Raw genomic sequence first — 26,944 nt, 5'->3', positions numbered from 1 at the left:
GGGGGGTGAAGAAGAAGCTCGCCGTACGGGGGCGCGCACGTCGTCACCCCGTGCTGCGCGCGCTCGGCTCCGACGGCCTTTGCGGGTATATTCGGAGAAACTGATAAAAAGAAGAAAACAAGAACGGCCGTCAAGAGCGCATCCAGCAACGCGGGGGCAGCCAGTGGGGCAGGCGGAGCATGTGCTCTTCCCGTGATGGGGGGTGAAGAAGAAGCTCGCCGTACGGGGGCGCGCACGTCGTCACCCCGTGCTGCGCGCGCTCGGCTCCGACGGCCTTGGCGTTTGCTTTTCTTTTTTTGTTTTCCTCTCTGGGTCACTGTACGGAACCGCCGCGGCACAGCAGCGACGAGACGACGACGACGAGCTGGCGTGGTGGCTGCGCAGTGCACTTATCCGCTCGTTGCTGGACGCACTCCAAGCGGCGTAGGAGGACGCGAGGGTACGCGCGCCGATGACCGAGTGCGTATGCGTCGCCGCTGCCCAGCACATCCCTGCGCCTTTCTCTCGCGAGGCGGTTGGGGCAAGGACGCTGCTGGCTTCCTTCCCAGCGGTGGAAGGAAAAGCAACGTTAGACGAAGTCCGGCTTGCACTGGAGGGGCGGTTAGGGGAATCCCCGGTTTTGAGATCTGCCAGAAAGCTTTGTAAGTTTCGTGGCAACGTACCTCACCGAGACCGCTGAAAAAAAAAAAATAAAAATAAAAAACTGTTCAAAGTAATGTGAATGTCGCGCATAGATTTTATTTTTGAAGCGAAAAGCTTCACTACGCCAGCCTTTCGAGCCGTCAGCGGGGTCGCAACTTTGACCAATGTAGCTAGAGGTCAGTATGGCCGCAAGGTTCACCTTGAATGTAGGTAGAGGTCAAACCATGAGAAATGACGCCTGTCTCGCATATCTCGGTGGACACCCGAACCGCGCCCGCAAGGGAAGGAAAATTAAATAAAAATTGGTTTTAAGGAAAGGGAATTAAGCCTCTCTCACATATCTCGGTGGTCAACCGAGTCGCGCAGTAAGGGAAGGAAAGTGAAATAAACTTGGTTTTAAGGAAACGATATGACGCCTGTCTCACAGGTGGTAGAAATTATTCCGGAGCCCTCCACAACAGCGCCTCTTCCTTTGTTCTTTCACTCCCTCCTCTAGCCATTCCTTTACGGCGCGGTTCAAGTGTCAGCGGAGATGTGACACATACTGCGCCATTTCCTTTCCACAAAAACCAATTAATTTACTGTCTCTTGTGCGCGCCTTTAATATCGTTTCGAAGAAAGCAAGATGTGCCCCGCCGCGGTGGCTCAATGGTTAGGGCGCTCGACTACTGATCCGGAGTTCCCGGGCTCGAACCCGACCGCGGCGGCTGCGCCTTTATGGAGGAAAAACGCTAAGGCGCCCGTGTGCTGTGCGATGTCAGTGCACGTTAAAGATCCCCAGGTGGTCGAAATTATTCCGGAGCCCTCCACTACGGCACCTATGTCTTCCTTTCTTCTTTCACTCCCTCCCTTATCCCTTCCCATAAGGCGCGGTTCAGGTGTCCAACGATATATGAGACAGATACTGCGCCATTTCCTTTCCCCAAAAACCAATTATTATTATTATTATTATTATTATTATTATTATTATTATTATTATTATTATTAAGCAAGATGTGTAACGAATAAAGAAAATTCCTACTACTGTGTCTGTGTCAGTATGGCTATCTATGGAAAACCGCAGTCGCTCTACCACAAACGTAGCCAGGGAGATGCAGCTTTTCGATTTCGACCAGGGTTAACCAGAGCTAAACCACCAGCAATTTTTTTGCGATTCGATCCCGCGACCTCATTAGGGTAGTAGTAGTAAGTGGTTTTATTAAAATAATAATAGAAAGGAAGGAAATATTTTTGCTAACCCCTGCATCTGCCATCGATAGTGAAGCGCCTGAGCTGGGGTAGCGGAAATAAATGATAGCAGGAAGAATGGAGAAATGAAATGAAAGAGGTGAGGGGACAGGAAGAGAGGATATGGGGAGAGGTAATATACATAAACTCTCTACACAATAAGAAATGTGTCCAAGTTGTTCGCGTGATTAGTTCATGATGGAGCAATTAAAACACACGCGCACAGCACTATGTTGACTACAACTGGAGTGGGGCTTCCAGTTGTTAATCGTCCAAGGTAGAACTCGCGGAGCGTTCGGTCACTGCGTGTAACTAACTGCCTGGCGGAGAACAGACGGGACGTCAAGCCCATCTGTTCGAGGAATGCACAGTTGCTCACCAAGGTTCGCTCACGGGTGGGCGCACTGCCCTGCGGCCACAATAGCCTCTTTAGGGAGTCTGGTAGTATGCCCAGCGCCCTATAGGCCAACGTTGCGGCGCACTGCGAGTTTTTGGGCAGGCCGAGGCACACGCGCAGGGAATTGCGGTGCTGGAGCTCGAGCTGATTCCAGCATGGCTTGCGCACCGTGACGAGCGGCAACGCATTGAGCACCGCCCCCAAAGCTGCGGCATTGTATAGCCGCAGCGCGGCTTGCTGGGAGGTGCCCTGGCCTCCAGCGGTGAGCCTGTGCACGGCGGTGGTGATCTTCTTCACCTGCAGACAGGCCCTTGTCGCCGCGGGGCGGAAGGAAAGGCGCCAGTCGATGTCCAGGCCATGGTGTCACACCGATTTACGCCAAGGAATCGGAGTCCCGTCCAGTGACAGTGGCGCAAGGTGCGCGCGCGAGCGCGACACGCAGGCCATGGCCACCGATTTGTCCGCGCTCAGCGACAGACCAAGGCCGCGCAAGCTGGCGTCGATTGCGGTCAGAGCTCCCTGAAAGGCACCCCCGCACGCGGAGAGCCTCGCCCGGTGGCCCCCGGCACAGTGCACAGAGCTATGTCGTCTGCATATATGGACATGTACACGTGGTGTCGGCCGCTCGTGCTCAGCGCTCAGCGCGAGATGGCGGGATCGAATCCAGAACGCGGCGACCACATTTCGAGGTGTGTGAAACAATGAAAAAAAAAAAACAACAACAACAATGCTGTGGTTGTGCGACGTCATTGCTTAAAAAAATCCATGTGGTCGAAATGAATCCGGAGGCCGCCAATACGGCGACACTATCTCACTGCCCCCTCTTTCCCTCCCTGCGTCATCACTTCCGTACTGGACCGTAGTATCAACAGTGCGACAAATGCGGGTGTGCGACAATTTTTCGGCTGTTCCTTTCGTCCAAAGACATCTTTTTCTTTTCTTTTTTGCCGCCGCCGCCGCGGTTGCTCAGTGGTTATGGCGCTCGGCTGCTGACCCGAAGGACGCGCGTTCGATCCCGGCCGCGGCGGTCGCATTTCGATGGAGGCGAAATGCTAGAGGTCCGTGTACTGTGGGATGTCAGAGCGCGTTAGAAAAGCCCAGCTGGTGGAAATTGTCAGCAGCCCTGCACTACGGCGTCCCTCATAGCCCGAGTTGCTTTGGAACGGTAAACCCCCATAAATCCATAAGCGTTTTTTTTTTCTTCTGCGGAGCAGTTATTTACAGCTGTCTCTTTCACGGGCACTTGGGTGATTAGAGGAATGCCTTGCTTTGAATGTGGCCTGGGAGCTATGCCACGCTCGGTGGCAATATTTAATACCTAAACCAGGCAGTTAAGCAATGAAAAAGAGAGTATTGGGAAGTAATGTGAACGTCGTGCGCTGACGTTTGCCGTAGGAGCGTGTGCACCCGCAGTGGGTACACGCCATTATGCCCTTGAAGCCAACAACGACTAGCAGTTTAGTGCGCGGTGTGCTGTGCAGCGAGGGCGAACTACTCTAATGCAGGGGCCGGTAGAGAGAGAGAGAGAGAGAGAGAGAGAGAGAGAGAGAGAGAGAGAGAGAGAGAGAGAGAGAGAGAGAGAGAGAGAGAGAGAGAGAGAGAGAGAGAGAGAGAGACCTTTAATGAATAGAATGGTTGCGTGGGCCCCTACTCCAGGAACCCCATTGGCAATTTTGCCGCCGCTCTTGCCCGGTTCCGAATGTAAGCTGGACAGCGCCGCCTCCCCAGTCCTCAGTAGTTGGGTTATTGATTCTTGGCATAGCTGGATTTTTCTGGCATGCAGTGGCCGGCGAAGCTGATTTGTTCGCGCACGGAAGTTGATGAAGACGACGATACCCAAACCCAGCGCGCGAGGCATTGTGCTGCGGTGCTTTGTATTGCCAGGACATGATGTCCTTACGCGGGTGCGAAAAAGACAACTTTCACCGTGCACTAAGATATTCTTCAACAAGTTACAAACGGGAACATTGGCCGTGAACACTGGGCTTCAGAAAAATGCATGGCATTTTTGTGCCACCTCTGAATTGCTGCCTCTGTGATGTTCCTGAAACAACTGAACACTGCTTCGTCAATTGTAAGGATGCAATTCTGTTCTGAGATGGCTTGCAACGGTCCTTGAAAAAGCGAGTTTATTTGACTGCATGCACATATCATTGATACCTCACCGCAATGCAATATGTTGATGAACCTCTTGTTATGTGTTTTTTTTTCTGAATGGACAACACAGTTAATGGAATTAGAATGATGAACCGGCACGGTGAATAAATTGTTTCGCCGAAATCTCATTTCAGCCAAATGACTGTTCAACTGAGGGAAGTGTATGAGCAGAGCGACTCTATACTGGAGTGGCACTAGCTCCCTCTTGGTGATGTGCTCAGCCTTACCTCCCGTCTAGTGCTCTGTTGCTCGTGATGATGGTGATGATGAAGAATTTATATAGCGCAAGGGCTGCTTTGGCCAAAGAGCGCCGTGGCACAAGGTAGGTTTCATTGCACAAGGTGGGGTCACAGACCCATATCCGAAGCTCTAAAGAAGCCGAGCAACAGACCAGGGGAAAGCTTGTACCCATTGTATCACCGGTGGGTACCCGGTGGCACTGGGGATCGAACCCCGCATCTCCCGCATGCGGCTCTGCATATTTTAGATGTCTTTCCTGGCGTTTCCAAAAACCTTCGTAAATAGTTGATGCATATCTGATGTATTTTCATAATAATAAAAAAATAAAGCGGTGACGGCGCAGTGCTCTAATGAAGTGACCCACTTCGAGAAAACTTTTATTGTTATTTCTTTCCTGAGGATCAGTCCGTCAGTCACTAACCTTTATTTAGCCAAAGGGTGGTAGCTTGCTCCCCCGTGGGCCTCAGCCTAAGCCGAAGGGGCTGGGCTACCGGGCCGGGGACGGTGCCGTTGGTCGGTCACAGCCTCGGCCGTCAAGCTGATGAGTTTGTTCTGCGTAGCGGGATCCTCGCTTCGCAGCAAATCGTCCCAGGCTGTTCCATGATTGAACTCCGCAGCCCCTGGGGAGCTGCCACATACTATGGTGATGTGTGCCAAAGTACCTTTAGCTCCACAGTATTTACATACCCTGTCCTCTTCCTTCTGCTGATTGTACGAGCAGATGCCTAAGATTTCAGGCGAAAAGTAGCTGTTCGTTTGCATCTTCCTCCATTGTTTCCTTCAGTAAGAGCGATTTGCCTGGGGGGGGGGGGGGGGGGGGGGTAATTTTCTTCTATTCAGTCTGTAGCCTTCCGTGATTTCTCGGTATGAGACCGACTGGTGTTCCTCTTAGGCTTTTGCATGACGGTTGCTCCCTTTCCTGAGGATGTAGGCACTGCCGATGACGTCATGAAGTCACATGGGTTTTCGGTTCGTTTCTCGCGGACGCAGGACACCGGGTTTCGTGATTGAGGAGCCGTGATAAGGCTTTAGACCACCAGGGATTCATTTCTACATAAGGGGTATCGGCAGCGAACCCGCCGCGGTGGCTCAGTGGTTAGCGCGCTCGGCTACTGATCCGGAGCAGCCGGGTTCGAACCCGACCGCGGCGGCCGCGTTTCGATGGAGGCGAAACGCTAAGGCGCCCGTGTGCTGTGCGATGTCAGCGCGCATTAAAGATAATAATAATAATAATAATAATAATAATAATAATAATAATAATAATAATAATAATAATAATAATAATAATAATAATAATTGGTTTTGGGGAAAGGAAATGGCACCGTATCTGTCTCATATATCGTTGGACACCTGAACCGCGCCATATGGGAAGGGATAAGGGAGGGAGTGAAAGAAGAAAGGGAGAAAATAGGTGCCGTAGTGGAGGGCTCCGGAATAATTTCGACCACCTGGGGATCTTTAACGTGCACTGACATCGCACAGCACACGAGCGCCTTAGCGTTTTTACTCCATAAAAACGCAGCCGCCGCGGTCGGGTTCGAACCCGGGAACTACGGATCAGTAGTCGAGCGCCCTAACCACTGAGCCACCGCGGCGGGTACATTAAAAGATCCCCAGGTGGTCGAAATTGTTCCGGAGCCCTCCACTACGGCACCGCTCACTTCCTTTCTTCTTTCACTCCCTCCTTATCCCTTCCCTTACGGCGCGGTTCAGGTGTCCAACGATATATGAGACAGATATATACTACGCCATTTCCTTTCCCCAAAAACCAATTTTAATTTTCATTTTTTTCAGCAGCGGTGACGCGCTCCCGTTCCCAGACACCGCACTGTACCGCCTACGCTTCACTCACGTGATCTGTGTACATTTCACACGTGAGCGCGTAAACTGCGCTTTAATTTTTTTTCGCGAAGTCTTCCACGGAGCCGTTACACTCGCGGAGCAGCACTCTGAGGAAAAAGTGCGCGCAAAGAATTCACCGCAAACCGACCCCTGAGTTGCTTCGGGGCAAGGAGGAAAACGGCGCGTCGTCATCGTCTCGATCTTTGCAGTCTGCTCGCGACATTCTTTGAAAACAGAGCGCCGTGTCTAAGTGCAGAGTTTGACGACTGCGCGAGAACTGCTGCTTTCTCCGGGAAACCCTTCACGCCCTCGTAGCCGCTTATCTGGTTCGGGTCAATGCGCAGAGCACCGGCATCTCCATGGGAAATCTTATCCTTCCTTTTTATTAATGTGGATTAGCTCAGATAATCCATGATGTCGGCGTTCACTGTGTTCACTGGCGTTGGCGTTGACAATGTTCTAGACGGCGATGGTTTAACTGGCTCCCTGGATATGCGGACGCCTCATTCGTGCTTTGATACATGTGGCGGTGGTGAGAGAGAGATGTGGCCTGAATGCATTAGCGCTGACAGCGTTGTGGCTGACATGCGGCACTGCACCAATAGCTAAGCCGCAGCGTTCATTTGGTGATCAATCTCTAGCGATCAACCATTAACTGCATGCCACCTCCCAGGGTGGCAAGGAGGGCGCGCTGCCTATCCAGTGTGCGGAACGCAATCAAAGCACGCTTTTGCAGTTGGACACCAACGCCACGTATACATGAAAGCGAGATTGAGGTCTCCACTGACCCAGGGAGCCGGTTGTGCGCCTTTCCTTTAGTGAAAATGAACGGCCTTTGCAAAGTTGTCAACGCCAATGAACTCTATGAACGCCGTCGGCTCACTTGTTTTGTTTGGTTTTTGTGGAAAGAAAATGGCACAGTAACCGTCTCAAATATGTGGGTGGACACTCGAACCGCGCGCCCTAAAGGAAGGGATAAAGGAGGGAGTGAAAGAAGAAAGGAAGAAGAGGTGCCGTAGTGGAGGGCTCCGGAATAATTTCGACCACCTGGGGATCCGTGCACTGACACGCACCGCTGACGGGCGCCTTAGCGTTTTTCCTCCATAAAGACGCAGCCGCCGCGGTCTGGTTCGAGCCCGGGAACTCCGGATCACCAGCCGAGCGCCTTAACCACTGAGCCACCGCGGCGGGTCCCCAACTCGATAACTTCTCCAAAACATAGCTCCTTGTACATTTCACGCAGCTTAAATATGTTAAAGAAAGAGGAAACTAAAAATTGAAAGTTGGATTTTGAGGAAAGGCGCGGCGCTACGCAGCGGCGGAACATCCGTGGCTCGGTGCTACTAGTGGCGCATGCGCAGTAGTGACTACGGAGCGAGAGAGAGAAGTATCCGCGGCGAGGCGCACGCTGTGACGTCATGTGCCTCCTCGGAGCACCGCCAAGGCGAAATCGAAAGTTCGCGGCCAGCAAAACTTTCGCTTTAAAAGCAGACACCAGGGCGCGCCTTCCTGCTGTGTTGGAAACGAGTCTCTGCAATGCTTAGAGCGCGTGGATAATGAGTCTGAAATTTAAGTTTCCATCCCATCCGCTGCGGCCGCGTTTCAACGAAGGCGAAACGCAAAGAGGCGCCCGTGTGCCGTGCGACGTCAGTGCACGTTAAAGATCCCCAGATGGTCGAATTTGTTCCGGAGCCCTCCACTACAGCACCTCTTCCTTCCGTTCTTCTCTTATTTCCTCCTTTATCCCTTCCCTTACAACGAGGTTCAGGTGTCCGCCGAAATTTGAGACAGATACTGCGCCAGTCATTTCCTCAAAAACCGCTAACCATCAACCACCGCGGCCATGTCAAACCTTCGACTTTGGGATTTATCAGCAGCCGAACGCCAAATCCACTGAGCCACCGTGGCGGCCAGTTTGTGAGAACTGAAGATAATCTACACCATACTGGCGCTTTCCAAATTCCAAGTCCAGCATTGTGCGACACTTGTTGAGCAGCAATTTGCCTGCTTGTCGGCTGTAACAGCAATTACCGTCCATGGAACACGCAACCTCCGTTCACGGGATTCGATCCCACAACGCAGTGCCCAAGGGCCGAACGCCGTAACCGCTACTGCCACAGCGGCGGGTGCGTCGATCGGGCAGTCGCGTCGCGTATCCTCCGCATACGTCTCTTCCTCCTCCGCGATGTCGTGCCGCGAAATTTGAGACCAATCTGCCGCCGGGGTGCGCACACAGAGCACGATTTCAAAAATGCAGGGGCCCTTTGGCGATCTAAAGTGCGCGAGGCGAAAGCCTTTCCGCGCCCACTTTGGCTGCATCTTTAAATGATTATTTTTATTTCATTTTTTATTCTTTATTTCATTTTCATTTATTTTATTTCTAAACTGTTCTTTTTATTTTTAATTTGTCAGTTATTTTTGTTTTTAAGTTTCTAATTATTTATTTTATTCTAACGAATTACTTATTGATGATTAATTAGTAATTCTACTTGACTGATTACGATTCACTAATTACTTAGTAATTGCCAAGATTATGGGTTATAGAAGGTAAGGGTTATAGCAATTACGCCATTGATGACGTCACAGTGTGACAGATCTCGCCGAAGGAGGGACGGGCGTACAACGATATGAGCCATTAAAGGCTTTCGCCTCTAAAAACCGGGACACACCGAACGCTCTCGCAGCACGCACGAGAGGCCAACGTCCTCCCACTGCATTCGCCACCCATTGTGTCGAGGCGACCTTGGCGTCTTTCACAGTGCGCTGCCAGCGATGCGCTGGGAGGCACGCGCACACGCCGAGACGATGCTCTCCGCTGTCAAACATCCTCGTGCGCGATAAGGAAGAAGGAGCTTTGGGGTTCAGATAGACAGAGGTCACGATACGCGGTCAGTTGTCAGAGTCAAGGGTGTGCATGCAACAGAGCGCAACCGAACGCGTTGGCACTACACAGCCGAAACTCGAACTCGAACGGGGTAAAAAATAATTTCGACCACCTGGGGATCTTTAACGTGCACTGACATCGCACAGCACACGGGCGCCTTAGCGTTTTGCCTCCATAAAAACGCAGCCGCCGCGGTCGGGTTCGAACCCGGGAACTCCGGATCAGTAGTCGAGCGCCTATAACCACTGAGCCACCGCGGCGGCACACCACTACGGCATTTCTCTCTTCCCTTCTTCTTTCACTCCCTCCTTTGTCCCTTCCCTTACGGAGCGGTTCAGGTGTCCAACGATATATGAGACAGATAGTGCGCCATTTCCTTTCCCCCAAAACCAATTATTAACGGTGTAAAAAGGGGAAGGTCGAACTACTAACTGCAGCCCGATAGAGACGTACTGAGGAAAACTGCATCCAATTTTACATTGACACCGCTAGTGTCCCAACTGCCGTGGCCGCAGTCGAAACCGATAATTATTTGTTACGAGGAAAGAAAAACAGCAGCAACTTCCTCATTATTAGGAATGCACTTCAGCTGCGCCATGGTGGAAAACGTGGAGGAGGGAATGAAAGATGGAAGGGAGAAAGAAGCGCAGCAGCTGAGGGCTCCGGATTAATTTCGACTCAGAAATAAGGCTGAGCGAAGCCGCTTCGACACGGAACAAGGAAATAACAAGTTTAAAGAACTTGCGCACTGAACTTCACGCATACCGCATTTAAAAGTTTTCACTTTATGTGCAAGCATAATTTAGACGTTACTTCTGCACCGTGCTAATGCGCCTACGCGTGTTCTATCGGAGAACGAGACTGCGGTACTGTCAGTGTGAGCATATCCCCTTTGGCAGCACTCTTCGTAGTGCGCGCAGCTCGCGCCCAACATTAATACCCCGACCAGGTAGCATTGACGTGTACATATGCAAAATCTAATCAACACCTAAAGAACTGTCCTTGAAACTGCATAATCCACCGTGCCTCTTAGATGAATGAACGGTGAGAGTAGTGCGAACGTACCCCGCAATTTTCTTTACGCCGAATCTATAGCTGGGTTTCCGCGGATTAGGACACAGTAGAATCGATATGAAAATTAATATGGGGTTCTTCTGTTGCGATGTTGAGGAATAAGCGTCTTTGCGGTCAACAGACAGTGTTAACACCACCGTAAGGCAAACACTATAACTACTGTAACTGCTGCTGTCTGTCACATGTGGCTGGGCAAGCCTTGCAACAGTAGCAGCGGCAACGCTAAAACTGTTTAATATTTATGGCGTATATAACGAGTCCCAGTACATGACGGGTCTCTACCCTACAGTACATTTGAAAAAATAAGAGACGCCGAACAGTACGCCGACCAGTGTACGCTCCCGGCCCGACGGGATTCCGTCACACGCTTAACTTCATCACCCTACAGTACATATTAAAAAAACTGGTTTTTGAGTAAAAGAAATGGCACAGTAATTGTCTCGCATATCTCGGTGGACACCACAACCGTTCCTTAAAGGGGCTCTGAAACGCCTATCGAGGAGAGCACATTAACTCACTCAATCACTGCACTGTGTTGCCATGAAAACCAGAGCCAAATAATACTCTTCTACATACAGCAGACGAGCCACAATCACGTGTCAAAGTTGGCGAGCCGTTCCCGGCGACTTTTTCACACTCCCACCCTCCTCCGTCCCCCGCATCTGCGTAGACAAGGTGAGAGGTGGCCATTGGTTAATTCAGACGTCAGGCAGCTACTGTGGCCGCGGCCAATAAGCCGCTTATCTCCGGCGGGTCGGGAAGCTCCGCTCCCAGAAGGGGGTCGGCGAAGGAGCGCCTACCTTCCAGTGTGCAAAAAGTGACGAGAGGAGAGGGAAAGGCGCGAAGACGCTGAAATTCAAATTTTAATACATATAACTCAGCTTGTACAAAGCGCATTTAAAAAATCCTTGCTTTACACTATGCGTGAAGCGGCGTGCTCCAATATCCCAGGCATGCCGCAAATTTATTACAGCCCCCTTCACAGCCACTTTAAGGGACGAGAGGAAGGTGGGAGTGAAAGAGAGAAAGAGGCGCCGTAGTGGAGGGCTCCGGAATAATTTCGACCACCTTGGGATCTTTAATGTGCACTGACATCGCACAGCACACGGGGGCCTTAGCGTTTCGCCTCCATCGAAACGCGGACGCCGCGGTCGGGTTCTAACCCGGGAACTCCGGCTCAGTAGCTGAGTGTCCTCACCACTGAGCCACCGTGGCGGGTGCAGTATATACAAATTCTAGCTCCCACAGAACAAACCTATAAATAATATAATATGGGTCCGTTCCAAGCGCGCGTCCAAGCGTTAAATCATTAATTATGAAGAGCATTGTCAGTTCTGTAGGGTCAGTTCTGACCCTATAGCTCCCAAGTCAGCACCACCAGCTGCAGGGGAAGAGGAGGTGGATGAGGCTCAAGGGCTTGCTGTCCTCCGCGCTGTGACTTTAACCCGGATTTACACTTCCCGGGCCAGTCTCCAAAGGCCAAGAATCCTCGGGTCAACGTCCCGCCAAAACCCACCCACCCTTTGAAATGAATCTAAAAAAAAAAAAGATTTGCTTTGTGAGGCCAATCTGTAAGCGCGCCGAGGATCACGTATTTCTAATGAACAGCTATTTCAGAGTAGAGTTGCAAAAAAAGAAACCATTTTAGAATTCATGCTTGCTCCCCGCGGCTGCGGCAGCCGCGGATAAAGAAGACGTGAGAGAAATCTGAAAGAAACCTGGCAACGACCTCTGCAGCAAGTCCTCGCTCTTAGTCTGGACGCGCGATCCGCTATACCGCTCTGAGAAAGTTGACCAACGAGGGGGAAGCGGAGGGGTTAAGGGTTATGAAGGAAAGTTTTTGCAGTAACTGTCTCACTCACGGTGGACACCAGAACCGCGTCACGTGGGGAAAGGTGAAAATACAAAGAGGAAAGAGAGAAAGAGTACCGCCCACGCACCAGCCAATGAATGCCAGGAGAGAAGTCCATCTTCCCCGTCACCCTATAGCCGTCGGCCGGAATCCCTTGGGACACAGCAGCAGCAAGGGCTTGACCAATGATGTCCTGCTGGACGTTAGGGTCTGGGCTGCAGAGCAAAGCCTCCCAGGATTCTGCACTGCGCGAGCTATCGCATCTAGTCGGGCATGTCCACACTGCAGTGTGGGCCAAAGTTGCTGCCTCGTCGCAAAATTTGCACAGTGATCTGAAGTGTCACTTCGAACGCAGGGGATTTTGCGCATATCAAAATACGGGCGCCGTGGCAGAGAGAACACTGCGCGTCTTCGGGCCGAGCGCCTTCACTACGCAACTGCGGCAGGTTCCTCTAACGGTGGTGGGAACTGGTCAGAACAAAAGGAGACTGTAATATCACCGGACAGAGTACCACGACGAATGCGGCAATGCAAAAAAAAAAAAAAGTCGTGGTTCCTTCCTTGGTCCCGCAAAGGAATACTGCCCACGCTCTGCCGCACACATGGTATACAGAGTAACACTGCCCTCACTCTAGTAGTAAGATTTGCGGCGCTAGTTAGTTCATACCGATGAAGGGTGTAACCGCGCTCCTAAGTCTCGTGTGTGTTCCTTCATGTCCTACGCGCAGTTACACCCTTCACCAGCATACTCCAGGACTATGCAAAGTTTGTCACTGCGCTAATAGGCATACGATAACTGCGCTGTGCCGTTAAATCTAGACACTATGTAGGTCGTTTCCAAATATCTGATGATCAAAAACTGTGCTATTGATCGCGGTTGGTTTGTACAGGCTCGCTACCGCCGTGGCAGCGTCTTCTGCGGCACAATCAACTGCCGAGAACAAGGACGCGAGAAACAGTACACGGTCGACCAAAGGACGGAAATTTTTCTATCAGTCCGCAAGAAGATCTATTTGCACCAAATACCCATAAATATGCATCCGACATATAACATGGAACAAAGAAGCGCCAGAGCCAGAAGCCTGCGCTAGAAATGGGAAGGCCGTCGGGACCTGCTCTACGTGCATGCAGCCGATTCACTCCAAGGGCGAATGACCGCCACCACAACGAATCCTGTGGGCAGGCTCATCGACTGCACGTCAGTGCGCACGTATACTCACACAGAGGAGGCAGCCATCAAGCTACCTCTAGCTACCAACTTACTGACCGATTCTCAAAACGCATGCAGAAATATTAACACCGGACTAATCTATCAGTCACGACTCACACTCTTCTTCGCAAAACATCCCCTTAGTCAAGCCTCAATCACATGGTTCCCGGGACACACGGAACCAACGGCAGGGAATGATGCTGCCCACCGGAACGGCCGAGCTCTCTTACACCGGACTTCCCCGTCAGCGGCAAAGGAGCATGTTACACAGCCCATAAGCACCTTTGTCGAACAGCTACAGGCCTACTAATAGGCCAGACAAACATACCCCACACCTCACGAAACCCTAGACGAGGCGGAAGAACACGCCCTCCGCCGACTACAAAGAGACACTCTTGTAACACAGCTTAAATTCCACCAAAGGTAGGCCCTACTCTACGTACCAGAGTTCTCACACTTAGGATAGATAGCAACGACTTTGCACGTGCCAATTCAATTCCGCTATTGACAGACATTGAGCAGTGGTAGGCCATGCATTCTGCCCAGCGAGGACCACCACCAGCAACGATCGATGACTGGTTCGCAGGGCCCACGCTCGCCAAGAACCACCGCGGTTTTGTGACCCATGCATGGGCTACATGCTTGCCTCGCAAACTGAAGGTCCTTGGTTCGATTCCCCGCACCTTCGGAATGATTCTTTGCTTTTCTCATGACGTCATTGGGGGTTTTCTGGACAACTTTTCCTGGACGCCGACAACGACGCCTGGTTTTGTTGCCAATGGGCCGTATAAGGTTTTCGCCTCAAAACTAGCTGGGACCGTTCTGTGTACCTTTACGCCTGTCTTGTATATCCTTACAAAAATTTCTTTACACGGTGTATAGACTGTCCACAGACTCCTGTCTGTAAAGTCTATAGACTATCTATAGATAAACCCTACAGAACAGTCTACAGGCAATACAAATGCTATAGACGGTTTATAGACAATCTACAGATTTATGGCCATGCACTTTTAGTAGACTTTTGTCTATAGACATCGTATACACTATGAATGGACAAAAATATCTATAGGAAGGCAATAGAGTCTATAAGAAGTCTATAGAATTGTAAGGGTAGTATCCAAGGGGCACGTCTGCAAAGCATCCAGAACGCCCCTGAAGCATGCCAAGGAGGCCGCGAGTTTTAATTTTCTTCCTCGCTGTGGAGTAACCCATTAGTCCGGACGGATGAGACTCTCCGAAGCGCGTACTTTCACGGCCACGGCATGCAGGGAGACGCTCAGCGGCGGCACGGACTGCCCGCGCAGCCTTCGGCCGGCGATCGGCGACCCTGATCGCTGGGAGAAGCAGCAGCAGGTAGCAGGCACGACAGGGCAGAGCAGCGAGCAGAGCGGCCTTGTCGGCTGCACGCCGCTAGTCCGCGGCGATCCCAAGGGCGCCCGCGCGCGAACTCGTATACACGCACACTCCCGGGCGGAACCGGCCCGGCAATTCGAGCGCGCTCGTCCTACGGGCGCGCCGCAAGTTCTACGTACTTTGCAGCTTGTGTGCACGGATGGCCCTGTTTCCCTACAGCTGCGAGCGATATATAAGGAAACACCTGCACGTATTGCACAATTTTTGCGCACTACTGCGTGGAGGCTGTGTTAGGGACGCTGAAAATAAATCCGTCCAATTTACATTCTTCACTCAAAATCGATCCTGCAGCTCTTCTCAGCTATGTTGGTGTTTGTTCGGCAGCGTAACACGAATTTATTGCCGCAGACTTTGAATTCAGAATGAAAAAAAGAAAGTTTCTCTAGACCCGTGATCATAGCGCGGAAATGAAAGACGGTGTTGCCGTGCATCAGGGGCCCTTGTCGCCGCTTTCTGCTGGGGAAAACGGCGACACCTGTACTTCATTTTTTGACCTTTTATAGCCCTTTAATGGTTCATGCCGACCTCTCATCTAAAGTAATTAAGCGCTATAATCAGCAGGCGGAGGGCCCGGAGCATCTACCGCTATTTCCTCTGCCCCCTCAGCTCAGGAGGAAGGGCTGGCGAATGTGGAAAACTTCTACTGCGGCGCCAAGGTTAGACCCCACACCTGCTACGCAAGCACACTCCTTAACGCTGCAAAGAAAGAACGTTCTTGCTCAAAAGTCTCCGTGCCGCCCATGGCTGAGCATGTGTATGGTAGAGAACTGATGGCACACACGAAGCTCGAGATTTCTGCAGTGGGTAGACAGCCGTGCGTCGTCCTCACCTTTCAAAACTTTTTCGCTATTAGGGGTGCCGTACGTGCTGCACTAGGGGGCTCAAAAGCAAATCATTTGGCCCGAAGTCTCTTGACAAAGGCTGCACATGTTATTCGATAGGGACAACGAAACAAGAACGAAGTAATGTGGTCCGCGACACACCCCACCCTGGCCTTAAGCGAGTGCTGGCACCACCGCACCTTCAGGGAAGAGGCGGGTCGGTGTGCTCCACCCTGTCGTTTCCAGGGAAACTTCGAAGCGACTAGTGATGCTGGCACGGAGACCAACCGCTTATTCGTCATCCGTGACCGCACCTCTGGCCTCCGTTCTCTTGTCGGCACCAGGGCAGAGGTAAGCGTATTCCACCGCACCCTTACATCACTATACCCCCCGCCCCTCCGCGGCTCCCAGTTTGAATGTTCCCTTTTTTAAAAACCTCATGGCTCTGCTTGGAACTTCGCGAATGCGCATTACCGCTTACCGTCCCATCGCCAACTGAACGGTTCCATCGTTCGCCCAAGACATCCCTCGAAGCACAACTGGATACACTGGACTACACCCCTACCACTTGTTCTGCTCAGCCTACGTGCTACACTGCATGAAACAAGATCTCCGCTGCACCCCGGCAGAACTTGTCTTCGGCTCGCCCCTCCGCCTTCCCGGTGAATTCAACTTCACTGTTTCGTCTCCACATCCCGACCCTACGGACCATGTGACGCGGCTGCGCGCATTCTGCCGTAATCTCCGAGCTCCTGTTCCTCGATACCAGTCCTCGTCAATTCTAGCACGTTCCTTCTGAACTTGCAACTTGAACCCGCGTTTTTGTTCGGCGAAACTTCGTCCGCAGACTGCTGCAGCGCCCCTACGGGGGTCCGTTCCGTGTTGTCGAACACCATTTGAAGTTTTCCATCGTCGAGGCTCACGGACGCCTTGACTCCATTTCCATCGACCGCCTGAAGCCAGCCTTTTTAGAGAGGACGCTCTCCCCACTACACCTGCCTGTGTGGTCTCTCTGCCCCAACTGGCCGGCTGTATACCTACGCCATCTTCCTGTACCTATCGTCAAAAGCGACAAGTCTCGTTCCGGCCCCCAGCTCCACCGGGCTCCTTCACTTCACTTTCCGGAGAGGGGGGGGGGGGGGGCGGGGGGGGGGGCGCTGCTGCTGGTGGCCCGTACGAGTCTGTTCTGGCTGGCTCAAGGTGGCGCGTCGTTCCCTAGCACTACTACCAATAAATCAGCCGATGCTTCCCTCATCCCGGCCTCATACTGGTTGGCGCGACAGGTGCATTAAACTATACAGGGGCGAGACATCGCTATCAGACCCACACGTTTCGATTTGTTTATTTTCTTTGTTCTCGGGCACAGAGGCAGCTTCCCACGCGAAGACATGTGCGCCGGATAGCCACCCTTTGATTCCACGTTCTGTTTTTTCTTTCTTTCCTATTTACTCCTTGCTGCATTTCTTTTGCTTCTCTGTTTCCGATGAGGAGCAGAAGAACAGGGCGCGCAACTCTCCGGAGGCGCCGAGGGCTCCATCTGGCCGGTCGGGCATAAGCGTCGTCTCCCAAGGTTCGTTATATTGCCGTCCGCCCACGGGGACGAGGGCAACGGGCCCCGCCGGAGTCGACCACACGGTGTTCAATGCCAGTTCGTTGGAAACGTCGCCAACCTTCGCGCGCTGTGTATGTCCGTTGTGCGATCCGCGCGAATTAGTGTCCCGGACTCTCGCATGTGTGCTGAGCTCTCTGAAGGCTTTAACCTGGCTCGGCAAAACGGTCGGAAAATAAATAGCAGCTATAAAGACGAGGGAACCAAATGCGTGACCACTAATGAAGACGCAAGAAAAATAAACAAATGAAAGCACAGATGCTGCTCTCTCTCTCTCTCTCACACGCACGCACGCACGCACACACACACACACACACACACACACACACACACACACACACACACACACACACACACACACACACACACACACACACACACACACACACACACACACACACACACACACACACACACACACACACACACACACACACACACACACACACACACACACACACACACACACACACACACACACACACACACACACACACACACACACACACACACACACACACACACACACACACACACACACACACACACACACACACACACACACACACACACACACACACACACACACACACACACACACACACACACACACACACACACACACACACACACACACACACACACACACACACACACACACACACACACACACACACACACACACACACACACACACACACACACACACACACACACACACACACACACACACACACACACACACACACACACACACACACACACACACACACACACACACACACACACACACACACACACACACACACACACACACACACACACACACACACACACACACACACACACACACACACACACACACACACACACACACACACACACACACACACACACACACACACACACACACACACACACACACACACACACACACACACACACACACACACACACACACACACACACACACACACACACACACCGTGTAAAGTAGTAAAGTACCGCGAAGCTCTGAAGCCTTCGCTTTAGACTTCGGGCACGAACGCCCAATTCAAGGGCAGCTAAGTAAAAAAATATTCACAGGCAAACAATGCGATTGACACATAGGGAATGCTGCCCTGCTGCGGTAGTTCAAATCTCCCGACGTGCCGTGTGACTTGATGCGTGCTGCTTTTGGAAGCAGATTCAAGTTGATGAACACGACGACATCCACCACGGGTTCGAATCCCGCTCGAGGCCTTGCGTATATATGGCAAGATTTTTTTCTGCATTATCTCAGGATGGACATCGACAGACGGCCATCACAGTGTTTTCTTTCGCATAAGTCTTCTAATGCTAACGCATTATCTCACTGCCGCACATTCTTTTTCCAACCAGGGACCGAATCACAAAATGCTTTCAAGGCAGTCTCGGCGGGACTTTGACACCGAGCGTGGTCAGGTCCGACCAACAGGAGCGGAGCTTTGAGACTGTTTTGAGACTTTCTTCAAAGTGAGAGCGTTCCGTAATCCGGCCCCACAGTTCGTAGTGCTGTGTCTTTGCCCATCTCTCCATTTTCTCTTTTCTTGCTTATCAAGGCCGATATTATCGTAATACTTACTACTACTATTACTACAGCGCCAGCGGTCATTGGGTCGTTAGCGGTGCGACAGCGGGAGACACGGCAGCACAGCACACGTGCCAAGAATGCCAGGCAAACATTTGTGATAGCTGCGAAACAGCTGCTAAGTAAAGCGTCGTCTCCCGTCTTGGTTCCACCTTCCGCTTGTGCACGGGAAGTCCAGATTGTTCGTCACGATGAGCCGCTTATGGATAACGCCTGACAAATAATTTGAGTGACGCAAAACGCAAGAAATATGCTCCCTGAAGATAAGCTGCTTTACTTGTTATTTGCGTGTCGCTGTCAGGCCGAGGCTCATTGAGCAGTGATCGTTTCGAAGTGCTCTGCTGCGGATATATGCTCGCCAAAACTGGATCCACCTAACGTGGCAACGAAAAAAAAAATAAGCCTACAATTCTGCAGTAACCAGAGCGACGACAGTTGTAAGGATAAATAACCAACAGATGGAATAAAAACGAGGCGCTATAAGTGAACGCAGTAACAGATTAACGCTGGAGGTGAACGCTTTAAATGCTGATGAACGCTGGAGTTTTCAGTTACAACATAGAGCCAGGGAAAGAAGTGCTAAGACATCAGTGAGAATTAAAGCAACTTCGAGGACACATCAAGGCTAACAACGTTTAGTTACCCAAGACCGAATCTTTGCAGAGACCGAATCTTGGATAACCAAAGCCGCTAAGGGCTAGCGATGTAGGGCGTTTACAGCTGCGGCATAAGTTTGAACGAGAGATCAGAGCTGACAGCAGTGCTACTTCGGAAGTTGTCGTTTCTCGAATTCATCGACCGCAAAATTTAACGACGACGCCCAAGGCTAGATGGAATTGGTAGTGGAAACGATCTACGCTCACTGCCGTATAATTTGAAAACAGGGTAGGGCAACGTAATAATTAGCAGAGCGAACCGAGAGTAGGGATAGGGAAATGCGCACCTCTGCTGACGATTACCGACTAAAAGCGCACGTATAGAGATAGAAAAAGATTAAGCACGAAAAAAACGAAATAAGTATGAACAAATTTGACAGTGCTTATAACGACGAAGATTACCTTGGTTTTCACGGGAAACTCGAATGCTACTTACATAGTTATTTCCTACTGCACTGCATTGCTATCTACATACCTGTATACTTCATGCAAAAAGGAGTATTCATTAACACTAGGAAACGGCAGAGTAATAAGCCCTCGGCTCGTGCGTCACACACCGCTGTACCAACAACTAAAGAAACCAAAACTACAAAAAAATGGAGGCAAGTGTCCTTGTGAAGCCAACTATATCTAGAAAGCACAATCTCAGCTGTAGAAAATACAAGCACATCTAAGAGCCTATACTATACACAGGAACCTGGACATCGATCCAGAGGGAAAAGATATTGAAGGGGGTAGGCAAAGAGAGCCGGGGAAAAAAAAAAGTTAAGTGGACGTGAGTACACGGCGATGCGTTGACCGAGAAGCGATATGAAGTGATCCTTCCGCCCCTTTCTCCCTCCATTACGTTCGCACCTCACGCTAAGGCTTCTTCTTCTTGCCATCTACGAGGTGCGATCGGCGATCACAGCAGCGCCGCAGAGCTGTCGCAACGCAGTTGACCAGTAGAAAGGAGACCGTTGTCTCACTAATGGACGACCAGCGCTCAGAAGGATCGAAGCTGCTGCTGCTCTTCGCGCGCACGTGGTCGCCTTCGAGGAGGAAAAGCCGAACGCAACGCCCCAATATGATCTCCAGGACGAGAAGATGGGGCGCCGTAGTGGAGGCCTGTGAAAAACTTTGACAAGCCGACATATTTAACGTGCACGGACGTTTTTGCAACTGGCCTCCAGTCGACTGCAGCCTGCGGGGCCGGGATTTGAACCATTCTTCAATCAACGGAGTGGCATAACGTCAGAGCCACTAGGCTCTACCCTCAGAGTGTAATTCTTGTTTCAGATTCCACAAATTTTGCGAGGTACATGCCAAAAATGCAAGGACAAAAATTCCAACCCTCCCATGACTACGCAGCTACAGCCGGGCCCTCATATGTATACACCGTGAATAAACATTGCTTTCAAGACCTCAGCTTTACTGGTCCTAGCTAATTTATTTCGCGAGAACCTGTTATGCAAACAGATCAGCAGATTTTTGGTCTTTCTAAAGCGTTCGTGCTTGTAAAAAAGAAGGGGAAACACACTCGCAGCAGCTCACGTAAAGCGCGAGGCTGTGCCGTTCATCTTGAAAACAATTCACTGCGTTCATTTCGCACCCAGGCCTACTCATCTTTAAGCAGCGCGAAACACAGGACGTAGAGGAAGAAACACGAGACGACACGAGCACTATCTAACAACTGAACTTTTATTTTAGAATGGTAAGTTATATAGGCCCCAAAAGCAAAAACCGAAAAAACACACAAAAAACCCAAATCATAAAATCGCGATAGTCCGTAAAACCGCACGTACACGCAGCGGGAGGTTAATCGCCTCATTTTAACAAAGCACGCCAGCAATCTTAACACATGACATGCACCAGTTATCACCCTGTCGCCACATATTCCCCGAGAGCGCGAATCTTTTTCCACGAGATTGATAGAAGGCGAAGCGACACAAGTCCCGGCCTTATCAGAAATGCTTCAACTAACTCCCTGCAGGTCCGATCTGGGTGACTAAACAAGATATTTGTTCTGTCCAAATGGGGGAAACAATCTTTACATTTCCGCCAGTGCACAGCAAGGTTCGACAAAACTGCCCCTTTTACTGATCTTCGATGTTCAAACAGCCGCTCGTTAATACAGCGGCCTGTCTGGCCGATGTACTACGTCTTGCCGCAGGAAAGCGGGATAGAATAAACCACTCCAGTGTCGCAGTCGACGAGCGGTTTTTTATGTGTAACTGTGCATCTGATCCTCCCTCGGTCATCCCGGCCCTCAAGCTTCTTTCTTACTGCACCGCAGACTCTGCTCCGCTTAATCTTAGCTGTGAAAACTACTTTTACCCCGTATCTTGCCCCTAACCTTCTTCAACCGGTGTGACAGTCCATGTAGGTACGGAATCACGACTATTCTTGTTAGCGCGCTCTTTTTTCTTTTTCTTTTGCGAGACTATCTCCGCTAGTCAATATCCTTTCCGATATTTGAGCCAGAGCCACATCTGGAAAACCAGCGTCCCTAAGCCTCTGAACCTGGACCTGGAAGCTAGTCTCAACCCGGTGGGAGCACGATTTACGCAATGAAGCCTTGAGACACGAAGTCGCTATCCCCGCCTTGCCTAGTCTTGAGTGCTCCGAATTGTAACTTAGGAGCGGCTTAGCTGTTCTAGGGTTATATTCCCAACACATTCCTGTTTCATAGCAGATGACCTTTAAGTCAAGGAACCGAATAGAACCCGAGTCTGGCAATTCAAACGTGAAACCCAGACCCTGTATAAACGAGCGGCTGTTTGAACATCGAAGATCAGTAAAAGGGGAAGTTTCGTCGAACCTTGCTGTGCATTGCCGGAAATGTAAAGATTGTTTCCCCCATGTGGACAGGACATTTATCTTGTTCAGTCACCCAGATCGGACCTGCAGGGAGTTATAGTTGAAGCATTTCTGATAAGCCAGGAATGTGAAACGTGTCGCTTCGCCGTCTATCAATCTCGTGGAAAGAGAGATTCACGCTCTCGGGGAATATGTGGCGACAGGGTGATAGCTGGTGCATGTCATGTGTTAAGATTGCTGGCGTGCTTTGTTAAAATGACGCAATTAACCTCCCGCTGCGTGCACGTACGGTTTTACGGACTATCGCGATTTTATGATTTGGGTTTTTGTGTGTTTTATCGGTTCTTGCTTTTGGTGCCTATATAACTACCCCTGCTAAAATAAAAGTTCAGTTGTTAGATAGCGCTCGTGTCATCTCGTGTTTCTTCATCTACGTCCTGTGTTTCGCGCTGCTTAAAGATGAATGCATTCCAACTCTCCCAGTTTTCTGTTCTCGTTAACCAGGCCTACTGACGGCGTAACGCGACGCTATGAAAAGCTCCAAATGTAAACTGCAGCTATCCGCGGCATATTACACGCCGCCAGTAATTGAGACCGGAACTAAACAGTATGGCTGGTATACACGTGGAGACGCGGTGGCCGAAGGGGACGACATTAGCTGAAAGTCAGCCCATTTTAAATAGGCTCGTGTGTTTTTCAAAGGGCTCGTGTGAGGAGTAAAAAAAAAGTTAACAGTTTTCGTTGCATAAGTATTGACAAAAAAAAAAAACCCTGCGCATAATTTCACTGCCATTTAACGCAAAAAAAAAATATTCACAAATTTTCAACCTGACCAAAGAGAAAATTTTGTTGGTGTCAACAAAGCTGAACAGAAGCTCAGCGGAAGCTCACAGAAACTCAATCGGCAATGACTTTTCTACCGCCGCGGTGGCTCAGTGGTTAGGGCGCTCGGCTACTGATCCGGAGTTCCCGGGTTCGAACCCGACCGCGTTTTTATGGAGGAAAAACGCTCGGGCGCCCGTATGCTGTGCGATGTCAGTGCACGTTAAAGATCCGCAGGTGGTAGAAATTATTCCGCAGCCCTCTACTACGGAACCTCTTTCCTCCTTTCTTCTTTCACGTCCTCCTTTACCCTTTCCCTTACAGCGCGGTTCAGGTGTCCAACGATATATGAGACAGATACTGCGCCATTTCCTTTCCCCAAAAACCAATTATATATTGTTATTGTTATGACCTTTCTCAGCAATCAATAGAAACAAAACAGATGTTTTGGTGGGTGCTAGTGGGGTACGGCTGAAATAAGGCAGCAGACGAAAGGCGGTAGCAAGCGCTTTAAAAGCAGACCTACTCCCATAATAAGCACGAAATTAAAACACGCTACCCCTTGTCCTTTCCCGAGCCTTATATCCAAGGCAGAATTCGGCGTTTCGTGTTATGAGGGAGTAGGAGGGAATTACCGAACGGCCAGATATCTGATTTGCACACGGCCCCCTTATCGGCTCTCTATCAGGCCACAGTGCTTTCCTCTCCTTCCATGGCCAAACGGGGGTCAGGGGATAAAGAGACGCCCCGCGCTTGTCAGGTACCTCCATCGCTCGGCTAACTCGCCAGGGCTGCTGCATATCTACCTGCAGTGCGCGGACGAGAAGCTTCTGAGTGCATGCAGCTTGCACCGAAGAGCGCGCGAAGGGAAGTATACAGTGCGCGAGTTTTATGCGTTCGTAACAGGGCACCGCGCATAAGCGGGACTCGGTCATTCACGTACAGCTCGCGGCGATGCAGATTTGCCGCCGGTTTACTAAGCGAACACTCGATCAACATCAGGGGCTCTCTAATGCATCGTATAGGGTTAAGATTGCACTACCGGGTCAGCGAAATAAGGCTTGTTGGTTCAGTAATATCCCTTACAAAAATTTATTTAGACAGTCTATAGACTGTCCATAGATTTCCCTCTATAAAGTTTATACAGGCTTTACAGCGCCGCATCGTGGGAACTGCCATCTTTGATCACGTGATCACGTCGCCATTACACGCCTGCTGAATGCTCGGCGCGCGCCTCTTCGCGACGGCTGCTGCGTCCGCTGGTTCGGTTCTGACGGGCAGTGTTTCGGCTGTAAGGAGTGGGCAGACGACACTATGGCTTGGCCAAAGCTTCGAAGGGCATGTGAGAGCCCTAATTTGATCCCTTGAGGCGTGAAAACGCGATCGGGCTTCATGTCGCGGAGGGCCGCTCAGCTCTCCCTCTTCCAGCCAAGGGATGGATTGCCCGAATGCTTGTCTTTGCATCCGCCGAAAGCGTTGCTGAATGTTTTTATTGTTATTATTTAAAACGGCAAGGTTTAATGTTCGCAGATCGTTGTCGTGTTGTGCACATGCATGCAGACCGCTCACATGCACATCCTATGCATTTATTTATTCACAACCGCAGGACGCTACCACCTGCTACGGCCAGGGGTGTCTCCAGCGCTGTTGCCACCCATCCGGATGGCGCCCCCAACGCCAACAGCACCGGCATCACCTCCACGGGCGCTTGGACCGGGAGCTTGCGCGACGCCAACGACGCTGGTAGCGACGCCAGCCTCAGCAGTTCGAACGCCACCTCGACGCCGGTTACTGGACCCATGCAACGCTGCATCCGCACCGAACCAACCATGAGCACGAACGCCAAACTCTAGTAGCGGAACGGTAGTAGTAGACGCTGGTAGTAGTAGTGTTCCCGGGTCGTGTATATTGGTAGACTTTGTGTTTTGTGTTAGTTTTGTTAGTTAGTTTAGTGTGCTTCTGTCACGTAGGGTGTATTAAATGAGCGTCTGTGTGGGTACACCTGTCGCCTACTCCATTCTTTCGGTCCGAGTGTTCTCCCGGGGAGATCCGTGACAACGTCCTTGTACAGTTCGGTTCCGTGATGATCGCAAACGATCTCATCCCCTACCTTTAACTCTCCGTCGCAATTCTTGCAATCCACAACGCAGCACGTATTTCCTCTGCCTTTCCACATATTCATAGAAAGAACACATTTGACAGCCAGCCGCGATATTTCCACTGCTGCGTCGAGGCGTACAAGCTGGCGACTTACGAGGCCCGCAATGGCACCGTGTTCCTAGCGCGTCTGTGGCGCCATCTGGTCTCAAACGAAAGAACTGCGCGCTGTTAACGGTCTATAGATTCTCTATAGACAAACCCTAGAGATTAGTCCATAGGCGGTACAAATTCTACAGACTAACTAAAGGCAATCTATAGATTTATGGCCATATGCTTTAGACGTTTGTCTATAGACTATGAATACACAAAAAGGAATAATTATAGGAAGGCAATAGAGTTTATAAGGAGTCTATAGACTGTCTATGGACCATTTTTATAACGGCACGCGCGTTTCCTGCCACGCGGTAGTATAGAGAACGAAAAGGCGAGCACGCAGCCGTGGACGAAGCGATCGAGGCGTAAAGGTGGGGAAAATATGCATTGCTTACCGAGAATAAAAAAAAATTACAAAGTATAAACACTCATAGTATGTGGATGCGGTGAGAGCACATTGCTTACGCCACAGCATTCGTACTGCAACACTAAACTTCATATCCTAACAAGAAGGCTCACTGCAAAAGCAGAACAATTTTACTGCATCTTTACAAGGCGAATATATTTAATGAATCCACATGAAACATCCCTTGGTACTTTAACAGAGGTTACTACAGACGCGAGTTAACTTTCTCTTGACGCCGTAAGAGACCCATTAAACTGGAGGTCGGCCACTGTCAAGTATATGTAGACGAATGACATATACAGGATTTTCTGAAGTGGCGGTGCTCGGCTTGCTGTGTGCATCATACCGCCGCTTGAGGACGTCACTCTATTTTTAACGCGAGAGCGTTAAGGAGCTCGTGTCGCAGAAAAGCCGGTGTCGTCGGCGTCCTTAATGATAATAATTGGTTTTTGGGGAAAGGAAATGGCGCATTATCTGTCTCACATATCGTTGGACACCTGAACCGCGAGGTAAGGGAAGGGATAAATGAGGGAGTGAAAGAAGAAAGGAAGAAATAGGTGTCGTAGTGGAGGGCTCCGGCATAATTTCGACCACCTGGTGATCTTTAACGTGCACTGACATCGCACAGCACAAGGGCGCCTTAGCGTTTAACCTCCATAAAAACGCAGCCGCCGCGGTCGGGTTCGAACCCGGCAACTCCGGATCAGTAGCCGAGCGCACTAACCACTGAGCCACCGCGGCGGGCCTTTGGCCGTGAGCGAAAAATGGCGCATTTCGGTGGACACCTGAACCACGCACTAAGAAAGAGGATCTTCCTTCCCTTACGGAGCGGTACGGGTGTCCAGCGAGAATTGTGAGACAGGCGTCATTTCCTTTCTTTAAAACCAATTTCATTTCAATTTCCTTCCCTTACGGCCCGGTTCGCGTGTCCACCAAGATATGTTTCCTTTCCTTAAATTGTCCAGGCAAGGGGTCGCACCGAAGGACGATGACGTTCCGTGGATTCCGTGGCAATGCTGCAACAGGCTGTC

General features: G+C 50.7%; 1 protein-coding gene and 1 long non-coding RNA gene across 2 annotated transcripts in view; one reads left to right on the top strand and one right to left on the bottom strand.

Annotated features, from left to right (window-relative positions):
- The window catches only part of LOC144133536 (ribosomal protein S6 kinase alpha-5-like), a 258,998-nt gene that overhangs the window by 175,921 nt on the left and 56,133 nt on the right, over nucleotides 1-26,944 (bottom strand). The gene's annotated exons all lie outside the window — the stretch shown is intronic.
- LOC144133681 (uncharacterized) lies at nucleotides 352-25,107 on the top strand. The gene is made up of 2 exons (XR_013315092.1): nucleotides 352-459; nucleotides 24,861-25,107. It is a non-coding gene; the product is annotated as an uncharacterized LOC144133681 (long non-coding RNA).

The sequence above is a fragment of the Amblyomma americanum genome, chromosome 5, assembly GCF_052857255.1.
Source record: "Amblyomma americanum isolate KBUSLIRL-KWMA chromosome 5, ASM5285725v1, whole genome shotgun sequence".
NCBI classification, from domain to species: domain Eukaryota; kingdom Metazoa; phylum Arthropoda; class Arachnida; order Ixodida; family Ixodidae; genus Amblyomma; species Amblyomma americanum.
Note: the sequence above shows the minus strand (reverse complement) of the source record. Positions and strands in the feature narration are given on the sequence as shown.